Source organism: Corvus brachyrhynchos, unplaced genomic scaffold (genome assembly GCF_000691975.1).
Source record: "Corvus brachyrhynchos isolate BGI_N302 unplaced genomic scaffold, ASM69197v1 scaffold94, whole genome shotgun sequence".
NCBI lineage: Eukaryota > Metazoa > Chordata > Aves > Passeriformes > Corvidae > Corvus > Corvus brachyrhynchos.
In genome coordinates, this window is record NW_008238330.1 from 5,833,877 (window position 1) to 5,850,880 (window position 17,004).

Below are 17,004 nucleotides of genomic sequence, written 5' to 3' on the forward strand. Positions count from 1 at the left end.
CTCTTAAGTTTTATGGTATATCCTTGTGATCAGGCTTCCCCAAGAGACAGTCTGTAGAGTAAAAACAAATTGACTCCCTTCAGTTCCTATGGAATCTCCTAAAGGACCAAGAAAACAAAAATGTGGTGGTTGTAAGGCTGTTACCATCCCCAGTTCACATCTGGAACCAATAATCTTTAATTTTGGAAGCAAACCCAGAAACAATGAAAGAAAGCTCCAACCTGAGATACTCTCCTGGGAGGTAATTTTGAGTTTGGAACATGCTCAGAGAAGTGCTTGGCAGAAGAACTAAAGACCATTGAAAGAAGTTTTATGTTGTGTCTCTTGAAACAGAAATAAATTTAATGTACTTAAATTATCCCTTCAGACCTCAAGGTCTGTACTACTATGTAGTTCTGTTCTTTTCTCTCTTTTTTTTTTTTTTTTTTTTTCCTCCCTGTTGTGAATTGCCAGAGATTCCAGCTAGGTATATGAAATTTGTTCTTGTACTGGTTCACATGCTTGGACTGGTACAAATATTTAGCATATGAAGTCAACAAGCCTTTTTCATAAGGGATTACAAAGACTGAAGAAGTGTATGTAAAGGACAATTATGCAGGTATTTCTACTTTGAGAGAATTTTAAAAAGTTGTTAAAATGCTTTGTCATATTTTGGTTAGTTTTATCAGGTCACTCAGCAAAATCTTCGATGTTTGTGTTAAAATGAGAAGAGCTTTGATTTCAGTAGAAGAAGGCAGAGCATTTTCAGAATAGAAGGAGGTAAGCTGATCTTGAGGCCCTTAATATGATGTGTGTAAATACATGGTTGGAATTACAATCCCCAGCCACACAGGACTGTGGAGTGGGAGGGTTGCATCAGTAGCTTTGCCAATCACAACTTCAGCTGGAATACTGTTAATTCTGCTGTGGCAAGGAGTCAGTGCAGTCTGATATGTGAATCAATTGTTACAAGATACTAAATGTTCGCATACTGAGAAAATTACTTTCACTGAAATTGAAACAGGTTTCTCGTATTGCATTTGAACCCTTGGCAGTCCCCAAAAAAGTGGCTGTCCAGAAGTTAAACACTTGGGATATCTGTTTTACAGTTCAGAGGATAATAGTGAGGCATGTTCATAATGAATGGAAGGGAAAGAATATCCTCTAGAAGAGTTCTTCTAGCAGCGTGTTCTTTACCAACAGCATGCAAGTTATATTGCAGTGCTCCATGAACGATGCTTGGACAGCCAAGCGTATTGTCATTTTCCAGGGATTAGCCTATTAGTTGTTACGATGCTAGTGGTGGTACTCTCCAAAAAACAGGGAAACTGACTCTCTTGATTATCCCTGCTCTTCGACTTCATACTTCAAAAGTTTTTGTGCTGAAAAACCCCTTGAGGAGGGAAACAAGTGTTACAAATTGTTTTAAAATACTGATTCTAGCCTCCCTTATAAAATATCCATAAAAGTTGGATTTTTCAGTTGTGCTTAGTGTTTACACCAAGATCCCTTTTTAGTCCCACACACTGAAAAAAGGGACCTTTACACTGAAAGGCGTAGGTGGGAGGCAAATTGAGAAATAGAGGCAGAGATCCACATTCATGCAGCCAGAGCATGGGAGACATGCACTTGTATCATCAGGGTTTTATTTTTTCAAGAAGGTAAGTCACATTCTTCCTAACAGTGCGTGAGAAAGCATTTCCCACTGAGTGCACGCCTTCAGTTTGAAACGGTTATTATGATACTGATACCTTTGTTACGATATTGATAAACCTAAACATAGTTCATTGATTTTTGGAAAGTTACAGGATTAAGAATACCTTTCAAATGCCTATTTTACTTTGTGTTTTCTTTCCTGGTTTGTGTTTTTAATACTGCCCAGTATTCTTGCCAATGCTCTTACTTCTCTATATCATAAGAGTGTTTTTAGGCAGCTGTGTAAATAGCAAACTGATGTGTCCTGTTTATGCATGTGCAATGTACTGAAATGTCAAGATACTTCATTTCTTAGGCTGTCCTAAGTATGAAAATGTCTATATGCCAGAGCCTTTGAAACAGTAATATTCTTGTCATGCTCTGATTGTAGCCAGAACATGAGAGATGAAAGATTTTTAGGTAGACAAGACAGCCAAGAATCAGGCCAGTCCTGATAACGTATGAAAAATTTCCATTGTGACCTTCTGGTCTCAGCACCTCAAAGGAGTGTAGATCAGAATTGCACACAACAGACAGAATATTTACAAGTGTTGGGCTTTTCCTTCACTGTTGGTTTTAAAGGCATCGTTGAAAAGATCCATCATTGCCTTTCTTCTGCTACAGCTATTCTTTCTTTGATTTTATAGAATTGGTGACAAGCCACTTGCAGTGAATGAAGCTTGATTCTGTAAATATTTTTGGTTACATAGGTAAATATTTTGGGACATGTTGGTTTTGTAGAAGTTTTATTAGTCAAAGGAAGTATGTTTCAGGGAGATGGTGGTTTTGGTAGAGTAAGATGACGGGAACAGGTTTCACTCAGCTGGCACTCAAACAAATCCTGCCTCATTGTTCCATTCTGAGTTGTCAAGCCACCAGTATGAATGCTGGAGGCTGCGTGTCTATCTCAGTATTTTTCTATTCTGTCAGTGCCTTGGTATTTTGATTTTGTGAGGTCTTAATGTTTCCCAGAAAAAAGATTTCCAAGAAGCAAGAAAGACCCTTTGTTGAACCTAGCAGTTGAAATTTGGGCAGTTCTATCAAATAGTATCATTTAGGAGACCATTAATCTTTTAAATTCTAACCTTTGGTTGAATAACAAAAAAAATGCAACATTAGGCATAAGGTAATATGTGAGCAATTACAGTTGGCAGCCTTTGCACCTGTCTTTGGCTACAGTAATATACAAACGTAAAGAGCCTCAGATTTTTTATTCCTATTTATCCTGTCAGACTAGAAGCAGGCTAAAATTTGCCTGACTTTAAGATGGTCATGATTCAGATAATGATTGAAAAAGGTCAGATGAAGGAAGGAGCAGTGAACTCCTTCTCTATTCCTTGTTCTTCAAATACACTTCTAAAAGAAAATCAGGGATTTTTTTATCGATTTGTGGTTTTGAAATTTGAATTTTCAGAAGCAATAATGTGTTTGGATACTTTCATTGGAGAAAACAGACAAAGGAAGACTTGTCCAGTGGCAAGAATCTTTTGCTCTTTAAAAATTGCTTTGTGTCTAAATGGGTGGGGAACTCAGGGTTGGGGGATTAAATTTAAGATGTAAATACAAAGCTCTTTGAACAAGAAGTGTGTGGGGGGAGGTGGGTTTGGGGGGTTTGTTTGCCTTTTTTATGAGAATGATCTCCAAATCTAGAAGTTACAATGATTAGTATTCAGAGTTGTAGTAATACTTAAGGGGTTGGTTGAGTCCTACTGATTTAGCAGTTTCACAGGCTTTGTCTGCATCGAGAAGATGAAATGGGGATGGGAAAGCAAACTGAAAAAATAACAGCAGCAAATGTCATAAAAGTTACAAGATAATGTTTTTTCATATGTCTTAGGAAGGTGGGTTAGGCCATAGGCCTCTTATCTCTCTCCTGGGGATAAAGAAAGAGGGAATATTGCTTCCCTTTGTATTGAATCACAGAACAAGCTGAGTTACAGGGGACCCACGAGGATCTTTGAGCCCAGCTCCTGGCCGTGCGCAGGACTTGTCCATCTTCAGAAGCCATTGTCACCTGGTATTTTTTTTGGTATCATATTGTTGTAGACTGAAGAATCTCCTTGTGAATAGAGAAGATCTGGCTACTGTTAATAGAAAATGTAAGGTCTTTCCGTTGTCCAAGAGACGTAGGCCTTTCCTTGGCTGGCTGCATTCGTAACTGGGGACAGAAAAAAGGGGATCTAATGGTGCTGGTGTTAGTGCCCATAGCAGGGTAATACATTCCAGGGATAACAGATTTGCCTGCATGGTGTTTTAAAAGTGGATTAGGGTAAGTACTGGTTTTCCTAATACTCTGTGCTCTCAGCCCTTTTTAAATACCAAATTCACTGCAGACTTAAACAATTAGAGCACACAGAAACGACAATATTCTTCCACATTTTTCTTGTGCTGTTTCCTTGTATCTTTTCCTCCCTTCCTTATCCTCCCTCATTTTTGAAACAAACAGGAAAATTAAGTACCAAAACTCCATTAGTGCTGCATTGCAGTTGAGAATGAAATTGTCAGGATGGCTGCTTATGGTTCCCACAACCATAATAACTAGGCTAAATTGCATAAAACTTACAATATAGCAATAAGGAATATTCTTTATGACATGTTATGTATGCTGTGGGAGCCATCACTTTGAAAATCTTGACTTCTGTGTTTTTAAAATATCTTTTGAAATGTAACATTACTGTATTTCTTTTCCTTTTGCATGGGAATTTTTTTCTCATGCCCACTGGTGATAAAAATCAGGTCATGAATGCCATCCTGATATCCCTGTGAAAAATTCATAGCAACCAGTCCTCCTCTTTTATTTAATGAAAACTGTTACAAGAAGAAATAAATTACAGTATGTGGTGAAATGAAAAGGCTAAACAGTGAGCTCCATTACAGTCACATTGCATCTCAGTACATTCTTCTAAATGATCTTGGATAAATGTTTTAGAAAAACAGGTTGAAATATTACCTCCTTGGCTTACAGACAACTAAAGGGATACTTAAATTGTGCTTGTATTCTGCTGACTCGTAAGTGTCATACCGTTTTGCAGCTAGCAAGCCTTTGGTTTTCATCCTGCCATACAATTAACAGTTCCTGTGCCAAGGCTACACCACGTAGACATCAGGAATGTTACTGAAGCCCTCACCTGAGCAGAGGTAAACTGATGATGAGTGCTGAAGCTCACCTCTGCAAGCTGCTCTGGCAGCACAGCAAGTCTTGCTCTGTTTGCTAGTCCAGTGGTGGGACTCCTGAGCTGTGGTCATCTCCTTTTTGTCTGCTTTCAGTCTCACCCTTCTTTTAATCTGTTTGATTTGGTTCTAATGTTTGAATGTTTTAGCTGTCAGACAATGGAGACTTCATATGTAATTTGCAGGATCAGGAAGATTGATCTGAGACTGGCCTTGTGAGAGTCTGATAATTTCTGTTTAGTTCAAGAAGATAGTTTCATTTTCAGTGTCATTCTTCAGGTTTTCCACCATCATCCTCCTCTTATGACTCTAATTTAAATCAAGAGGAATTTGTATGGAGCAGTAGGATAGTTTATAATCAACAGCAGGGTATTGCATTTACAATGATTTTGTTTAACTTGCTATAGTTGGAGTTCAAGTGCAGAAATTCTGTTTGGTTTTATTCTATTCTGATAAGAAACTCGAATTTCATAAGGGTCTGTGATATTTTGGTGTCCAGCTGTCCTTGGAGGTTTATGAATGTTTAAGTGTCTTTATATTTGTTGTTGTCCTTTATTCTATATTCTAATTAACAGAATGATGATAGGTGTTTTACATTTTTAGTAGAAATCTGGCTTTCTCCCTAAACGTATTTACTCCATTCTTGTCTCATTTTGGTGCACTTGCTTCCTTTATTATGGTTGCTCCAAGCAGCTCTTGTCAAAATGTGGAGGATTCTGGACAAACACAGATTAAAAAGTATTGCCTTCATCAAACAGGATGCAATCCTTTTCATTTGTTAATTCTAGTAAAAATGGCAAATTAGACTTTAAAAGCACAGTGCTATCTGAAATGCTTTGGCTTCACAGGTGTTATCTTTGCAGTTGCTGACAATCTTGAATTGGTGTTGGAAGGTGTACTGTGAGAAAAGCTCTGACAGCCACAGCCTCAAGACTCCTTGTTTATAGGTCAAGATAAGGTTTACTATCAATAAACCCAACTATTTTATGGTCCTGTACTAACATGGAGGTACTAACTTGTACATTTGTTTTCCATGAGCTGGCTGTCTAACTCAGAAACTCTTTTAGGAGGACCAAGATTCAGAAGAGTGGTAGAAAGAAGAGAGAAATATTACTGCATGCAGGAGCTTCTAAGGATCAGGGCTTTTCTGGCCCAATTCTTAACTTGAATCAAACCTAGCTTTACTGGTGCTGTTGAACCTTTAGCATATTGGACTGCATGGTGCAATTGCAGGAGTTGCTGGTGGACCTGTGCTTGGTCCCTCCTAAATAGTGGATATTTTCTGAAGATGTTACTTTGCTATTTAGAGGACAACCTATAGTGTGCCCATAAGTTCTCTGACTGGAGACAGCTATGTATCTAATTAAAAGTAAATTCCAGAACTGAGCTTACTGCTAGATACCTTATTTTTTGAGGTATGCTGCAACAGTTTTATTACCTTCTTTTCTGCTGGACTTCTAAGGGAAGAAAATGAAACTTGCCAGGTTATTATGTGTATATATAGTACATGCATTTAAAAGCCAATGCTCTTCTGTAAGAGCAGTGAAGGATCACCTGTGCAATATAGAAGCCTAGGCAATAGCAGAAGGAAAAAAATTCAGCCCAGTTAATCCTGATCAGCATACAGGAAACCCAGCTGACAGTTTGGAAGTGTGAGGTTTTAAGGAGAAGAGAGAATATTGCTCAGAGATACAAATATTTGAATTATTTTTGAAAATAGCTAAAGTATCTAGCAGCTGAAGTTAATATCAAATATATTTTGTTGTAAAATTTGTTTTTCAAGTCCTCTCAAGTTTTTTTACAATACGGCCATAACTTATACTGTCAAGTGATTACTCATTTAATCACAAAGAGGTATTTCTTACGGTTATAAAAGTTTTGGTATTTTAGACTGGGATTTTTTTGTTTCCGTAATGGAGCGGAAATTTTCACTTAATCATACGGACTTTTTTGAAAGTCATGCACGATTGGAAGTTCAGTGATTCTCTAGCAGAGTTGCTAGTGTGTGGTTATTTACACTTGCTTCTGATGGTATCTGCTAAAACTTGGAATAGTGATAAGCTTGCTTATAGTCAGCACCTATACATAACAAACCCCTGGGTGTTTTAACCCCATTTGGAAACAGAATCTGTTTACTTGGGATTTGGGGCTGAGGGGGAAAGGGAGGGTGTGTTTGATTATTTATTTATTTATTGAAATGAATACTTATAAACTGAATGACACAACTGTGTGATTTTGAGGTATCGTAGCACTTACAATACTGTTTGTGGAATAGTTTGTTTGCTTGAGCTAATTAACCAAACAGACTTTGTTTTACACAACAGGATGGTTTCAGTTCTTGGAAGGGCTCATACATGAAGCAAAGCATACAGTAAATTACTATATTGTCTTTTGCGTAAAGTTCTCAGGAACGTACATTTTAACATCAGCAGAAAAAGGCATAAATTCTTGCCGTTGCACTTTGACATGTTACAATAAAGGATGCCAAGGATAAGGTCTTTTCTTTTTAGGAAGGGTGATTTGGAAGAAGGGTCGCAGTTCTGAGGAGAACCGGGTTTACAGTGGCAGAAGTGGTTACTGACGTGCCCTTTTCTCATAGTTGTGTCATGTTTCATCAGCCTTTGAAAATCTTGAAGGTATCAAAATAAATCTTGAGGCTCAAATAACATAGCATTACATACAAAGAGCTAATTAACCAAACAGACTTTGTTTTACACAACAGGATGGTTTCAGTTCTTGGAAGGGCAAGGTCGGCCTATACTCAAAATATGGTTAAATACGTGAAAAATACTTAATTCACAGGTGAACTTTTTAAAACACTTAGAGGGAGAAAAAAGAGAGTCACTGGATTATGTGGTTGAATACCACTAAAATATACATAAACAGCCAATACAAATTTTTAGTTAAATAATTTAGAGAAACTGAAGTTCCAAAGTACTGATTAAATTCTGAAATCTTAGAGATACCATCTTGAATTGTTAAAAAAGTCTTTCATTTTTCAAAAAACTTATAAAATTAAAGTCCTGTATAACAGTCTCATTTAAGGGCCAGACTGGAACTCAAGCCTGAAAATACATCTTTACTTTAAAGAACTTGTGGCATAGAGCTGTCTCTAATATATATCATAGGCAGTAAAGTCCTTCCACCTACATTTTTCTTTTTCAAATTTCAGGCAATATATTCTGCTCTGTGATTCTGGTGTTGTGCTTGATAATCATATTTTTATGTTCCCTAATACTGAGCAATGAAAAAAATGTGATGATATGGCTATTCTGCAGTGGAAATCAAATGTATTGCAGGCTGTAGAGTTTTGGTCCCACACCTCTCTCCTGTAATTTAAATCTCAGTATTTTTAGATCATTGATGTAGTTAGTGGTTTCTAGTGCCAAGTAAGACAGATTGTTTCACCACAGGTAAATACAATTTTTGATATTATAGGAGTTTTTTTTAAATCATATTTGAACTTCTGGAGACTTCAATCTGTATAACAAGATTTAAAGTACTGAAAAAGCTCACTGTTTTTCTGATTGTTTTTTTGAATGTCCTTTTGGATTAATTTTTTTTTTCTAGTTTAAATTTAATAGAACATATTCCTTGGAGTCATTGGCTTGAATATTTGGTTTCTTCTGTGTATTCATTGCTCTTTATTAGTTTGTGTGTCATGAAGCTTTCTGGCTGGGTCTATGTGGGGTGGCCAATTACATTTTTAACAAAGCTGCTTATCTCTCTCATAAGTATGTCATAATTTCTACCCTGAAAAACACAATCAGGCATTGAAATACTTTTTCTGCCTTTTCTTCTGTTTGCAGTATCACAGGGAGCCTGGAATTGCCCACTGGAAAAGGCAAACATAATGTTGAAACCGCAGGGTTTCTGGCAAGATCTTTTCAGAAGCCAAAGCTGTAAATCTGTGAACTGGCATTGCCTGTTCTGTGAACCTGAGCTTCTGCCTTTTCTCTCTTGACTATTGTTACTGGTTCTGAAGAGAATTTCTTCCTCTTGCTGGCCATTAGGGTGACAGTGTAAATACCTGATAGGTATTTCGTAGTTGAATGTCTGTCTTTGTTTCTTCAGCAGTTGATTGCAGTGTGTCACACATTGTACTGATGCTGCTAAGGAGCAAGTGTGATGTATATCAGTACACATCTCAGTAGGGGTTTTAATCTCTGGTTTTTCACATGACAAGGGAAATGACAAAAGTTATAAGGCTTGATTTCTTTGTTATTTCTATGAGTGAGCATAAGTTGAGGTTATTTGGCACTCCAATGCTTGGAGCATTGTGCAAAAATGTCTAATGGTTTAATTGACTTTTATAACAACCATTCACTCATTAGGCCTTTTGACTTCTAATTTATACTTATAATTAGCATTTTTCTTAATTTCCTTTTGAAACCATGATAACATAGAGTATTGAATACAATCTATAACATACTTAAGGCTTCTTTTTTTTTAATGTGTGGTATTTTTTACTTTACTGCATTGCCTGACACCAGACAAAATTGCAACCAACAAAATGGGATTAATGTATTTTCATAAAGTACAAAGATGCCTATATTAAAATGTAAATATATGTATAGATAAAATAAATAAAAAATATATTTTCATATAGATATTTATATCTATTATATGTGGGTTTAGTTTCTCTGTAGTATTAGGGCAGAAAGATAATGTCTCTGCCTTAATTTTCTTTTTCTTCAGATGGGCTTCCAACAATGAGAAAAAGGGTATGTGGATCTGATGTGGAAAAATAGCCATTCTTTAGAGAGTCAAAGTTAAAGCCAGGCCATCTCCAGCCTTGATTGAAAACTGTCAAAATCTTGTCCATATATCTTGCAAGATTTTAGAGAGAAAAGCAGTTTATAGCAGAATGAGTGTACTTGATAAGACTTTGTGTATGTAAATTGTTCTCACTGGATGTTGCTCTCCTAAGTCTACTAATGCACAAAAGAAGTCATCAACAAAGCATTTGTATTCCAGTCTTACTTTCTGATAAACAAAATCAAAGAAATTTTAGGAATGTGCCATTGTTGATAAAGAAAAATTAATAAAATTATGTATTAAAAAGCATAAAATCATCTGGTACTGGGAACTCTCAAAGGGTCTATCCAGCCTTTGTTGATTTTGATTGTGGAGGCTTGGCTGGAATATGAGCTTAGAAAACTAACTTGGCATTAAAACAAGCATGATATGAATTGTGTTTGAATTTGGAAAGTATAAGTGCACTTTCTGAGCAGAAGAGTGTGTGGGGCAATGTCTCATAGTGTATGATGGTGCTTTTTTGATTTTGTTTTTTAATCTTTATTGGTTTTGGTTTGTTTTTTTTCTGGAATGAAGAATTTTACTTCAGCTGCAAGATGGGTTTGTTTCAGAAAATGGCTTTAGGAAAGAAGGAATAGCTGATATGTTTAATTCTGGTAATCAAAAGAGACTTTTGGAGGAAAATAAAGTTTTGGGTTTTTTTCTTTCCATTCTTATATGAAACATTTTTGCTGTTTTGCAGTCAGTGTTTGTCTGCTAAGGCAATTCTAGTTGTTAAGCTCAGGTCTGTTTCATCAGTGTAATGCTGCTTTGCTCTTAGCAATTATTTTCTTTCAGGATTTGCCAATTAAGCTAGTGCTAGTGAAAATGCACCTAATTTGTCAGGAAATGGCAGGATGAAATATAGGGGCTATTATAGAAATTGAGAAAGAAAAAAATCAGGAGAAGCACATGTGAGGCTCAGTGATACTTGGTCAGTTCCTGATGTATTTTCATTCTGTTTATGCCTCCATCCCTGGTGATGTTGGAAGAAGTGTAAAGAAATTGATCACAAGTTATGGGCCATCCATTATCTGAGTGTTATGTGCTTTAGTAAAATACTGTGGTAGTAGTGGACGAAATTGTTTTGTTCCTTTTGTTTAGGGATGTTGTGGGCTCTTTTCCCCCCCTTAGACTCGACTGCTTTATGTTTGGTTATTAGTGAATGATGAAAGATGGCTTAGCTGGCTGCTCATTTTTTACCTGCAGTCTGCTTAGTCTGAGTTCTTCAAAGGCATATATGCTCAAAATACAGATGCACAGTGCTTGGCTTTTCTAGTCAAGTCCTTAAGCTTTAGGAGGAACTGAGTAAAGAAATAAGTTGATCTTGTAGTTGTATGTAAAGCAAAATGGACATAATCTGTGGCTACCTGAGAGAAATGGCAAAGAGAAGGCATTGAAGGAAGAAAGAGTAGGGATAGCTTGACTTAGCGAAGCAAAAAATGTTTCAAGGACTTCTGCATTAAACTCAATTATTGCGAAAGGTTCTGTGAAAATTAAAATTAATGTAAACTGTATTATTCTACCAGATTTCATTATGCATGGAAGTGGATCATGGCATCACACAAACAGCTTTAATTATCTCACCGAGCTTGTGCAGGGTATCTGTAGCCCCACCATTCAGTCTACAGTGGCTCCCACACTCTGACTCTCTGCCGTAGCTCTGATTTGCCCTCAGCACTGCTGAGACCCCTCTGTGGGGAGCCCGGGTTCATCTGTGCTGTGCTGTTGATCAGTGTTCATGTTGAAATGATAGTATTCCTTCTGGGACGTCCTTGTGTTATTCATTGTCCTTAAACTGGTTTTAGAGTTCGTGGAAGTGGTGCTCCTCTAGTGCATTCACCACTACGTGTTGATGGGTAGAGGAACATCTGTGTCCAGAGTGTAGTCTTGGTGAGAAGTGAGGAAGCAGACTGTCGATTGACAAAAAAAATACAGACTAGAGGTAGATAGTAATGGGAATAGTGCAGACCTGTTTAACTGGCAGCTGAAAGGAACAGGCTTCTTTAAACCTGATGGCAAATGATGAGGTAATGTACAGTTACTTCCCAGAGGAAAACAAAACTGTTGTGAAATCAAGCGCGCTAATTAAACTGGAGGGCAACTATTGGCACAGTAAGAAAAATGTACAAAGTATTTGATGTGTACAGTGGGGTAATGGAGATGATGTGCTGGCAAGGCAGTGAGATTCTTAAACATCCTTACAGCAAAATTACTAAAGCATCCTCCCTAGACATTCTCTAGTCATAAAATAAAGCTATTGGTCTCTAAAGAGGACTTTGAGATATAATTATCTTTGATAGCTGAGAAATAGACCTGATTATCTGGGAAAATGAGTTTCAGTCCCTCTTTCCATTTGAATTGTGTATTTGCCCATGCTGGCTATTGTTTTCATTACGGGATTTAAGGAAAATGACTTCTGTGTATTTCAAGGAGACGTGTGTGCATTGAGGATGGCTAGGAACCTCGCTCTCACTCTCTCTCTCTCTCTCTCTCTTTGGAGTCATGAGTGCTGTGCTGTTTTCTACCACCTAACAGTGAGACCAGTTAATTTAATGACTTTGATTTTAGGGAAATTTGTCAGGTTTTGTTGGGGAATGAGATAAAATTTGGCGTATGTGTTTGAAATGCATGAGGCGGTGTTGAAGGCTGTTCTAAAGCAAACAGCTCATTCCAGGAGTGCTGATTTGTACATCTGATTAGCTTGTTAAAAGTTTGGGTTTTACTTAGTTCCTACTAAAGTTGTGTGAGTGACATTTATTAGCCAGATCACTCAGCCTCATATCTTTTCATGCTGATCCTGGAAGACTTCAAATGATCATTGTGACAGATAAAAGAGCTTTTTTTTTTTTCAAGCCTTTTCTTAAGTATTAAAACAAAGCAGACTCTCCCTATAGGCCATCGATATTTATTTTTCTGGGTAAAGCTTCTAGCTTTGCAGAAATATCACAGGCTGGAGGGAACATCATTATTACTTGGCTGAAGATGATGACATTGACGTGAGGTCGTCTGACAGGGGATTAAAGTGGAAAAATATTGGTGGCAATCTGTTAGGAACAAGAGTATCCCTTTGAAAAAAGGAATCAGGTGTAAACCACAAAAAGTTGATTTGCTTCTGGGTTTTTTCTTTGATTGTTAAAAGAATTTTTGGTTGTTCTCAAGAATCCTTGCTGTACTTGCTGTAATTTGTAAATACTGGGTTTCACATGCAGATTGGGATGAAAGCCAGTGCCTTTCCGAGATAGATGTTTCAGCTGAGAGGGTACTCCGTATCATATAGTTGTCTCTTTTGAAAGAAAACTGGTTTTTATATAGGATTTGGTATCTAGTTCAGCGCGTTTCAATCTGCCCTGTTTTTGTCAAATTTGTCTGCCACTGCCACTGATGGTTGATTTCTGGCCTGCTTGAGCTGGGTCAGGGGCCTCTGTACTGTTGCTTGTATGCAGATGCTCATGTTTCAGTAACTCCTGGGAAAAAATAGTGTCTGCTGACAATCTCTGGTGAAGTGCCATCAGTAAATGAGTCTAAATAACTTTTTATTTGCAAAGGTCTGTGACACGTAGGAGCAGGAAATGCAGGCAATCACACTGGTTTTTTAGTGATGATGAAGAGGGGACAATGTGAGGAGGAGGAGGTGGGAAATAAAATAAGACATCAAACACTTCCATTAAAAATATTTTTGCACCTGTTTTTTAAGGTTTAGTCTTCAGTCTTTTAACAACCAATGAACTTGTAGGATTCCATGCATTTCACAGCCTTAAGGGTTTGGGGTTTTTTTCATACTAAAGCATTTTGATATGAGAGCTGGTATGGATTATTATCCTGCTATGCTAATACACTGCAGCAAGCTTGGCTTCCAAGTGTATTTGTGTATTTCTTTGGGAAATGTGGGGAAAACGGTGAAAAGGAGCACAAAGTCTAATGATGTAAAGACTAGGACTAGTCCTAAAGATAGGAGACTGACGGCTGAGTAGTAGTGTATTTGATCTAAAACTGTAGGATTTATTTTACTTGCCTTTTTTGTGTTTGGTGGTGGTGTTGTTTGGGATTTTTTGTTGGTTTCGTTGGGTGGGTTTTTTGGTTTTTTGGGTTTGTTTTTTTTTGGTTTTTTTGGTTGCCTTTTTTATTTTAACAATACCTTCTATATCATGAAGGTTTTCTTTGAAGCCACCAAAGAGTTAAAACTTTTGTTTTCATTATGAAACCTGAGATTTTCTTTGATTTGCTTTAATGGTAGAAACCAGAATATTTAAGTAAACATCGAATAACAGGAAGTTTATGGTTTAAGCCATAAGAATCTGGCAAAATTGAGACAATCAATCCTGATAATCTTAAAATAATGCTGATAATCTACTGATAATCTTAAAATAATGCTGTAGTTCATTTCCAGTGGCTTCCAGGAGTCTGATGAGTGAAATAGCAATAATAATTTAAACCTCTCTTGATATGTATGGGTGAGGTTTATATCACATAGGGGAAATCCCAGCTGGCAACTCTGCTTCCAGCTCATGGAAACCATTCATGAGAGTGGAGAATCACGATGGGATGAGAAGGATCCTGGCATATAGATAAGGCCAGTATTAGCAAGTTTTCAGTAGCAGGATCTGTTTGGGCTTTGGAATGACTTTTACCTCTATGCTTGGCAGATTTGTCTGAAGAAAAGCCCTTGGATTTCACTCTGTCAGAGTTCTGTCCTGCCTGCTGCTGCTGCTGCCTGCTCTCAGTCAAGGGTATGCTCTTTGGCCTTAAAGTCTGCTAATTTCCTCTCTGAGAGAGGGCATGTGTGATACTGGGAGCATAATGATCTTGAAATGCCTGCTTCAGTATGTGTACCTATGAGGCCATCAAAACATCTCATACATAACATGGAAAGGGCTTGCTCAGCTCTAGTGGCCTCTAAGGGTTTTTTCAGACGTCTATCTTGAATTTCAGTTGATGTTAAGCTCTCAGGTGCTCATTGCATAGGGTTTTCTAACATCTTTGCTTGCTTTTCTGCTCTTTGTTCTTTTGACAGTTCTTCTGGGTATGGTTTTTAAACTCTTGCATTAAATTAACTGTATTCCTTCCCACAGACTTTTCTTGGAATTTGCGTGGTATGTGTTGTATGAATGTATGTGACCATCCACGCCTTCTTCCATTCCTTTCTCTTCAAGCTCTGACTGTAGTTGTTCAAGCTCAGTAGTACCTTCAGCTTCTGAAATGAAAATCCTGTTAAAAAGAAAGGAATTTAAGAAAAACTCAGCATTTCCATCCCACATTGTATGCTGAGCAGCTGGTGCTTATAAATTCTATACAAACAGATTATATTTCCGTTAAAGTGGATCTACAAGTGACTTGGTGGGTTCCTGTATTTTCTGTTGTATTGCTGTGTGCAACACTCAAGTTGCTTTAAGGAGTTAGGGGCTGAAATTTTGCCGCAAGCTCCTGTGGACTGCTAAGATCCCAACACCCCATCAAGTTTTGCTCACTTGCATATCAAAAAGGTGGGTTTTGCCTAGCAACAAGCTTTGTGGTTTCTACCTGAGGATCAAAAACAGAAGTGCATTTGTTCAGCCTTTTGCGTCACTTCGGTACTGAAGGTTTTGACAGTCAAATCATCCCTGACATTTCTGTTGATGCGCAAGAAAGAGAATAATCCAGTATGTTTTTCCATAGCAGTGCTGTCACTGCAGCACTGACAATAGTAAAAAGTACATTCATCACTGAATAACGAGATATCCTGGAAACATACGAGAAACAGAGACGTATTTCCAACAAAAATGTCTCACTTTTAATGGCTATTTTCTGACTGATTCCTTTTTGCTATTTATACTCTCCCTGAAATATTTTATGGAAACCTGAGTCCCTCTGAAAACCCACCCAAACAACCAGAAGTGTATTTTACGTATTGTAGTATGTAAATGATTAGTCATCACTTGTAAATTGCTTTATGAAGAAGGAGGAAATCTATATTAAGGGAAGGTGAAGAGCTCAATTTGATTGCTGTATGTCTCACTTATTCTTGCCTTCTTTTTGTTTCCCAGAAAATAATTATGAAGGATTTCTTTAAAAAAATCATCTGAACAGGCATTGTTATTCTGGGTTTGAGGATGGTAGATGTATGTTGTAAGATTATTTTCCACTTTCTTATGTTTTCTTGGGGAAATTTATGGATAGCTTTTTTTTGTTTTAAGATTCTGTAGTCTTCTTGTATATTGCCAGGGAAAAATGATGTTGTCTTCAGAAATCTTAAGTGTAACAATATGGGGAACTCATTTTATAAAGAAATTTGTGTTGAGTAAAGCACGGTAAGATGATGTTGAACATCTGTGCGCTGTTGAGCATCTGTGCACAAGACCAAGTCTTGGCAGATCTCTTCACTTTATGCATATGGTACCCTTTGGTTGGTTGGTTGGTTTGTTGTCTGGTTTTTGTTTTGGTCTGTTTATTTGTCCTATGAATAGTTAATTCGCAACAAATGGACTCACTGGAGAATTCTGAAGTGAATTTTTTGTGTGTTCTGATTTTGGTACAGATACCTGTGTGTCTGTTAGTTTTGGAGGGTTTTGATTACAGCAGTCTGTTTCCTGGATGGCTGTTTTTGAGGCAAAACCTTAATGCACTGTACTTCATTGAGATTTTTGATTTGTGATCGATTTTGGTTGATTCCCTCCCCTTACCCCTTCTCCCCCTTTCTTTTGGAAGTGTGAGGGACACAGTTTAATGGAAGATGGTTATGAGGAAAGGATTTTGAGTCAGAGGTTTATTCACTCTTTGCTCGCTGAGTATTGGCTCCCTGAGATACTTTTGCATGTGCTTGAGTACTTGGACATAGTTTTCCATGGTGTTCTTCCACTCTCATTGTCAGCCTGTGTTTGTAATGAGCTAGAATTTCCAAAAATATCCTGCAAGAAATACCAAAAAGCTACTGGGAATACTTATTTTCTATTACTCCCTACAAATTATTAAATTGTTTGAGGAAAAGAAATAGTTACGTGTATAAATTTGCGGGATGGCAGTGATAGTTTACAGAGCTGCCTGCTGGTCTCCTCTGTGTGCCAGAGCTCATGGATAGATCAGGACTGGAGTATTGTGAAAGGCTAAACTCCACTTCTGATGCATCATATTCAGCTCTTTTCACATGGCAAGTTCCAGTGCCCTGACACGTGCTGTTCAGCAATTGCAGGCGTGCACAATGTAAAACACACTGCAGAAACTAGCAGTCTAATAACGGGAGATGATTTTCTGTTTCTTTGATTTTTATTGTTGCTTGGCTTCCTCCCCCCTCCCCAGTAGAATATGTGCTTTCTATTTGCTGTTTTTATGTGTCTGCATTGACTGCTTCAACCCTGACTCACGTGCAAGTCTTGAGAAGAGCTGCCT

The 17,004-nt window shown here is 37.5% G+C and overlaps 1 protein-coding gene across 6 annotated transcripts in view; it reads left to right on the forward strand.

The window, feature by feature from the left end:
* Window positions 1-17,004, forward strand: part of ARPP21 (cAMP regulated phosphoprotein 21) — a 142,677-nt gene that overhangs the window by 19,500 nt on the left and 106,173 nt on the right. The window contains exon 1 of one of the 6 annotated variants that reach the window (XM_017734663.1): window positions 14,289-14,372. The exons of the other annotated variants lie outside the window; for them this stretch is intronic. The gene's annotated coding sequence lies outside the window, so the exon portion shown is untranslated. Of the gene's footprint in view, window positions 1-14,288; window positions 14,373-17,004 lie in introns of those variants that run through there. 6 annotated transcript variants of the gene reach the window in all.